This window comes from Astatotilapia calliptera, chromosome 10 (genome assembly GCF_964374335.1).
Source record: "Astatotilapia calliptera chromosome 10, fAstCal68.1, whole genome shotgun sequence".
Classification (NCBI taxonomy): Eukaryota; Metazoa; Chordata; class Actinopteri; order Cichliformes; family Cichlidae; genus Astatotilapia; species Astatotilapia calliptera.
This window is the reverse complement of record NC_137431.1, coordinates 211,877-217,332: the sequence shown is the minus strand read 5'-3', so window position 1 is coordinate 217,332 and position 5,456 is coordinate 211,877.

The window sequence follows — 5,456 nt, the reverse complement described above, 5'->3', positions numbered from 1 at the left end:
CACCGCGAGGGCGTCGAGGGGCGGAAGGCGGTGCCTTAGTGCCTCCCTCCTTCTGACATTGTAAAGGGACCCTAACTTTATTACTTTTTTAATAGTAGGATGTATGTATGTTTGTTTGTTTGTTTGTTTGTTTGTTTGTTTGTTTGTTTGTTTGTTTGTTTGTTTGTTTGTTTGTTTGTTTGTTTGTTTGTTTGTTTTTTGTCCCACCAGGACATGCACACCTCACAAGTTCCCGGCTCTCTCGACTCGGTTGAAGACGGCTTTCTAGAAGAAGGCGAGGGCAGTGAGGCACAGTCCCCCGTCCCTCGACGCCCCTCGCGATGCCCCTCCTTCTTGGACTAACCCTCTTCAGAGGAGCCGTGAGAGCCAGGAACTTGTGAGTTTTGTATGTCCAGTCAGGCATCATTCATACCTGGTCTGTAGGAAGTTCCTGTCAGAAGGAGGTGGCACCGCGAGGGCGTCGAGGGGCGGAAGGCGGTGCCTTAGTGCCTCCCTCCTTCTGACATTGTAAAGGGACCCTAACTTTATTACTTTTTTAATAGTAGGATGTATGTATGTATGTATGTATGTATGTATGTATGTATGTATGTATGTTTGTTTGTTTGTTTGTTTGTTTGTTTGTTTGTTTGTTTGTTTGTTTTTTGTCCCACCAGGACATGCACACCTCACAAGTTCCCGGCTCTCTCGACTCGGTTGAAGACGGCTTTCTAGAAGAAGGCGAGGGCAGTGAGGCACAGTCCCCCGTCCCTCGACGCCCCTCGCGATGCCCCTCCTTCTTGGACTAACCCTCTTCAGAGGAGCCGTGAGAGCCAGGAACTTGTGAGTTTTGTATGTCCAGTCAGGCATCATTCATACCTGGTCTGTAGGAAGTTCCTGTCAGAAGGAGGTGGCACCGCGAGGGCGTCGAGGGGCGGAAGGCGGTGCCTTAGTGCCTCCCTCCTTCTGACATTGTAAAGGGACCCTAACTTTATTACTTTTTTAATAGTAGGATGTATGTATGTATGTTTGTTTGTTTGTTTGTTTGTTTGTTTGTTTGTTTTTTGTCCCACCAGGACATGCACACCTCACAAGTTCCCGGCTCTCTCGACTCGGTTGAAGACGGCTTTCTAGAAGAAGGCGAGGGCAGTGAGGCACAGTCCCCCGTCCCTCGACGCCCTTCGCGATGCCCCTCCTTCTTGGACTAACCCTCTTCAGAGGAGCCGTGAGAGCCCAGGAGTGAGTTTTGTATGTCCAGTCAGGCATCATTCATACCTGGTCTGTAGGAAGTTCCTGTCAGAAGGAGGTGGCACCGCGAGGGCGTCGAGGGGCGGAAGGCGGTGCCTTAGTGCCTCCCTCCTTCTGACATTGTAAAGGGACCCTAACTTTATTACTTTTTTAATAGTAGGATGTATGTATGTATGTATGTATGTATGTATGTTTGTTTGTTTGTTTGTTTGTTTGTTTGTTTGTTTGTTTGTTTGTTTGTTTGTTTTTTGTCCCACCAGGACATGCACACCTCACAAGTTCCCGGCTCTCTCGACTCGGTTGAAGACGGCTTTCTAGAAGAAGGCGAGGGCAGTGAGAGCACAGTCCCCGTCCCTCGACGCCCCTCGCGATGCCCCTCCTTCTTGGACTAACCCTCTTCAGAGGAGCCGTGAGAGCCAGGAACTTGTGAGTTTTGTATGTCCAGTCAGGCATCATTCATACCTGGTCTGTAGGAAGTTCCTGTCAGAAGGAGGTGGCACCGCGAGGGCGTCGAGGGGCGGAAGGCGGTGCCTTAGTGCCTCCCTCCTTCTGACATTGTAAAGGGACCCTAACTTTATTACTTTTTTAATAGTAGGATGTATGTATGTATGTTTGTTTGTTTGTTTGTTTGTTTGTTTGTTTGTTTTTTGTCCCACCAGGACATGCACACCTCACAAGTTCCCGGCTCTCTCGACTCGGTTGAAGACGGCTTTCTAGAAGAAGGCGAGGGCAGTGAGGCACAGTCCCCCGTCCCTCGACGCCCTTCGCGATGCCCCTCCTTCTTGGACTAACCCTCTTCAGAGGAGCCGTGAGAGCCAGGAACTTGTGAGTTTTGTATGTCCAGTCAGGCATCATTCATACCTGGTCTGTAGGAAGTTCCTGTCAGAAGGAGGTGGCACCGCGAGGGCGTCGAGGGGCGGAAGGCGGTGCCTTAGTGCCTCCCTCCTTCTGACATTGTAAAGGGACCCTAACTTTATTACTTTTTAATAGTAGGATGTATGTATGTATGTATGTATGTATGTATGTTTGTTTGTTTGTTTGTTTGTTTGTTTGTTTGTTTGTTTGTTTGTTTGTTTTTTGTCCCACCAGGACATGCACACCTCACAAGTTCCCGGCTCTCTCGACTCGGTTGAAGACGGCTTTCTAGAAGAAGGCGAGGGCAGTGAGGCACAGTGCCCCGTCCCTCGACGCCCCTCGCGATGCCCCTCCTTCTTGGACTAACCCTCTTCAGAGGAGCCGTGAGAGCCAGGAACTTGTGAGTTTTGTATGTCCAGTCAGGCATCATTCATACCTGGTCTGTAGGAAGTTCCTGTCAGAAGGAGGTGGCACCGCGAGGGCGTCGAGGGGCGGAAGGCGGTGCCTTAGTGCCTCCCTCCTTCTGACATTGTAAAGGGACCCTAACTTTATTACTTTTTTAATAGTAGGATGTATGTATGTATGTATGTATGTATGTATGTATGTATGTATGTATGTTTGTTTGTTTGTTTGTTTGTTTGTTTGTTTGTTTGTTTGTTTGTTTGTTTGTTTGTTTTTTGTCCCACCAGGACATGCACACCTCACAAGTTCCCGGCTCTCTCGACTCGGTTGAAGACGGCTTTCTAGAAGAAGGCGAGGGCAGTGAGGCACAGTCCCCCGTCCCTCGACGCCCCTCGCGATGCCCCTCCTTCTTGGACTAACCCTCTTCAGAGGAGCCGTGAGAGCCAGGAACTTGTGAGTTTTGTATGTCCAGTCAGGCATCATTCATACCTGGTCTGTAGGAAGTTCCTGTCAGAAGGAGGTGGCACCGCGAGGGCGTCGAGGGGCGGAAGGCGGTGCCTTAGTGCCTCCCTCCTTCTGACATTGTAAAGGGACCCTAACTTTATTACTTTTTTAATAGTAGGATGTATGTATGTATGTATGTATGTATGTTTGTTTGTTTGTTTGTTTGTTTGTTTGTTTGTTTGTTTGTTTGTTTGTTTTTTGTCCCACCAGGACATGCACACCTCACAAGTTCCCGGCTCTCTCGACTCGGTTGATGACGGCTTTCTAGAAGAAGGCGAGGGCAGTGAGGCACAGTCCCCCGTCCCTCGACGCCCCTCGTGATGCCCCTCCTTCTTGGACTAACCCTCTTCAGAGGAGCCGTGAGAGCCAGGAACTTGTGAGTTTTGTATGTCCAGTCAGGCATCATTCATACCTGGTCTGTAGGAAGTTCCTGTCAGAAGGAGGTGGCACCGCGAGGGCGTCGAGGGGCGGAAGGCGGTGCCTTAGTGCCTCCCTCCTTCTGACATTGTAAAGGACCCTAACTTTATTACTTTTTTAATAGTAGGATGTATGTATGTATGTATGTATGTATGTATGTATGTATGTATGTATGTTTGTTTGTTTGTTTGTTTGTTTGTTTGTTTGTTTGTTTGTTTGTTTGTTTTTTGTCCCACCAGGACATGCACACCTCACAAGTTCCCGGCTCTCTCGACTCGGTTGAAGACGGCTTTCTAGAAGAAGGCGAGGGCAGTGAGGCACAGTCCCCCGTCCCTCGACGCCCCTCGCGATGCCCCTCCTTCTTGGACTAACCCTCTTCAGAGGAGCCGTGAGAGCCAGGAACTTGTGAGTTTTGTATGTCCAGTCAGGCATCATTCATACCTGGTCTGTAGGAAGTTCCTGTCAGAAGGAGGTGGCACCGCGAGGGCGTCGAGGGGCGGAAGGCGGTGCCTTAGTGCCTCCTTCCTTCTGACATTGTAAAGGGACCCTAACTTTATTACTTTTTTAATAGTAGGATGTATGTATGTATGTATGTATGTATGTTTGTTTGTTTGTTTGTTTGTTTGTTTGTTTGTTTGTTTGTTTGTTTGTTTGTTTTTTGTCCCACCAGGACATGCACACCTCACAAGTTCCCGGCTCTCTCGACTCGGTTGATGACGGCTTTCTAGAAGAAGGCGAGGGCAGTGAGGCACAGTCCCCCGTCCCTCGACGCCCCTCGTGATGCCCCTCCTTCTTGGACTAACCCTCTTCAGAGGAGCCGTGAGAGCCAGGAACTTGTGGTTTGTATGTCCAGTCAGGCATCATTCATACCTGGTCTGTAGGAAGTTCCTGTCAGAAGGAGGTGGCACCGCGAGGGCGTCGAGGGGCGGAAGGCGGTGCCTTAGTGCCTCCCTCCTTCTGACATTGTAAAGGGACCTCATTTATACTTTTTTAATAGTAGGATGTATGTATGTTTGTTTGTTTGTTTGTTTGTTTGTTTGTTTGTTTGTTTGTTTGTTTGTTTGTTTGTTTGTTTGTTTGTTTGTTTGTTTGTTTGTTTTTTGTCCCACCAGGACATGCACACCTCACAAGTTCCCGGCTCTCTCGACTCGGTTGAAGACGGCTTTCTAGAAGAAGGCGAGGGCAGTGAGGCACAGTCCCCCGTCCCTCGACGCCCCTCGCGATGCCCCTCCTTCTTGGACTAACCCTCTTCAGGAGCCGTGAGAGCCAGGAACTTTCAGTTTTGTATGTCCAGTCAGGCATCATTCATACCTGGTCTGTAGGAAGTTCCTGTCAGAAGGAGGTGGCACCGCGAGGGCGTCGAGGGGCGGAAGGCGGTGCCTTCGTGCCTCCCTCCTTCTGACATTGTAAAGGGACCCTAACTTTATTACTTTTTTAATAGTAGGATGTATGTATGTATGTATGTATGTATGTATGTATGTATGTATGTATGTTTGTTTGTTTGTTTGTTTGTTTGTTTGTTTGTTTGTTTGTTTGTTTTTTGTCCCACCAGGACATGCACACCTCACAAGTTCCCGGCTCTCTCGACTCGGTTGAAGACGGCTTTCTAGAAGAAGGCGAGGGCAGTGAGGCACAGTCCCCCGTCCCTCGACGCCCCTCGCGATGCCCCTCCTTCTTGGACTAACCCTCTTCAGAGGAGCCGTGAGAGCCAGGAACTTGTGAGTTTTGTATGTCCAGTCAGGCATCATTCATACCTGGTCTGTAGGAAGTTCCTGTCAGAAGGAGGTGGCACCGCGAGGGCGTCGAGGGCGGAAGGCGGTGCCTTAGTGCCTCCCTCCTTCTGACATTGTAAAGGGACCCTAACTTTATTACTTTTTTAATAGTAGGATGTATGTATGTATGTATGTATGTATGTATGTATGTATGTATGTATGTTTGTTTGTTTGTTTGTTTGTTTGTTTGTTTGTTTGTTTGTTTGTTTTTTGTCCCACCAGGACATGCACACCTCACAAGTTCCCGGGTCTCTCGACTCGGTTGAAGACGGCTTTCTAGAA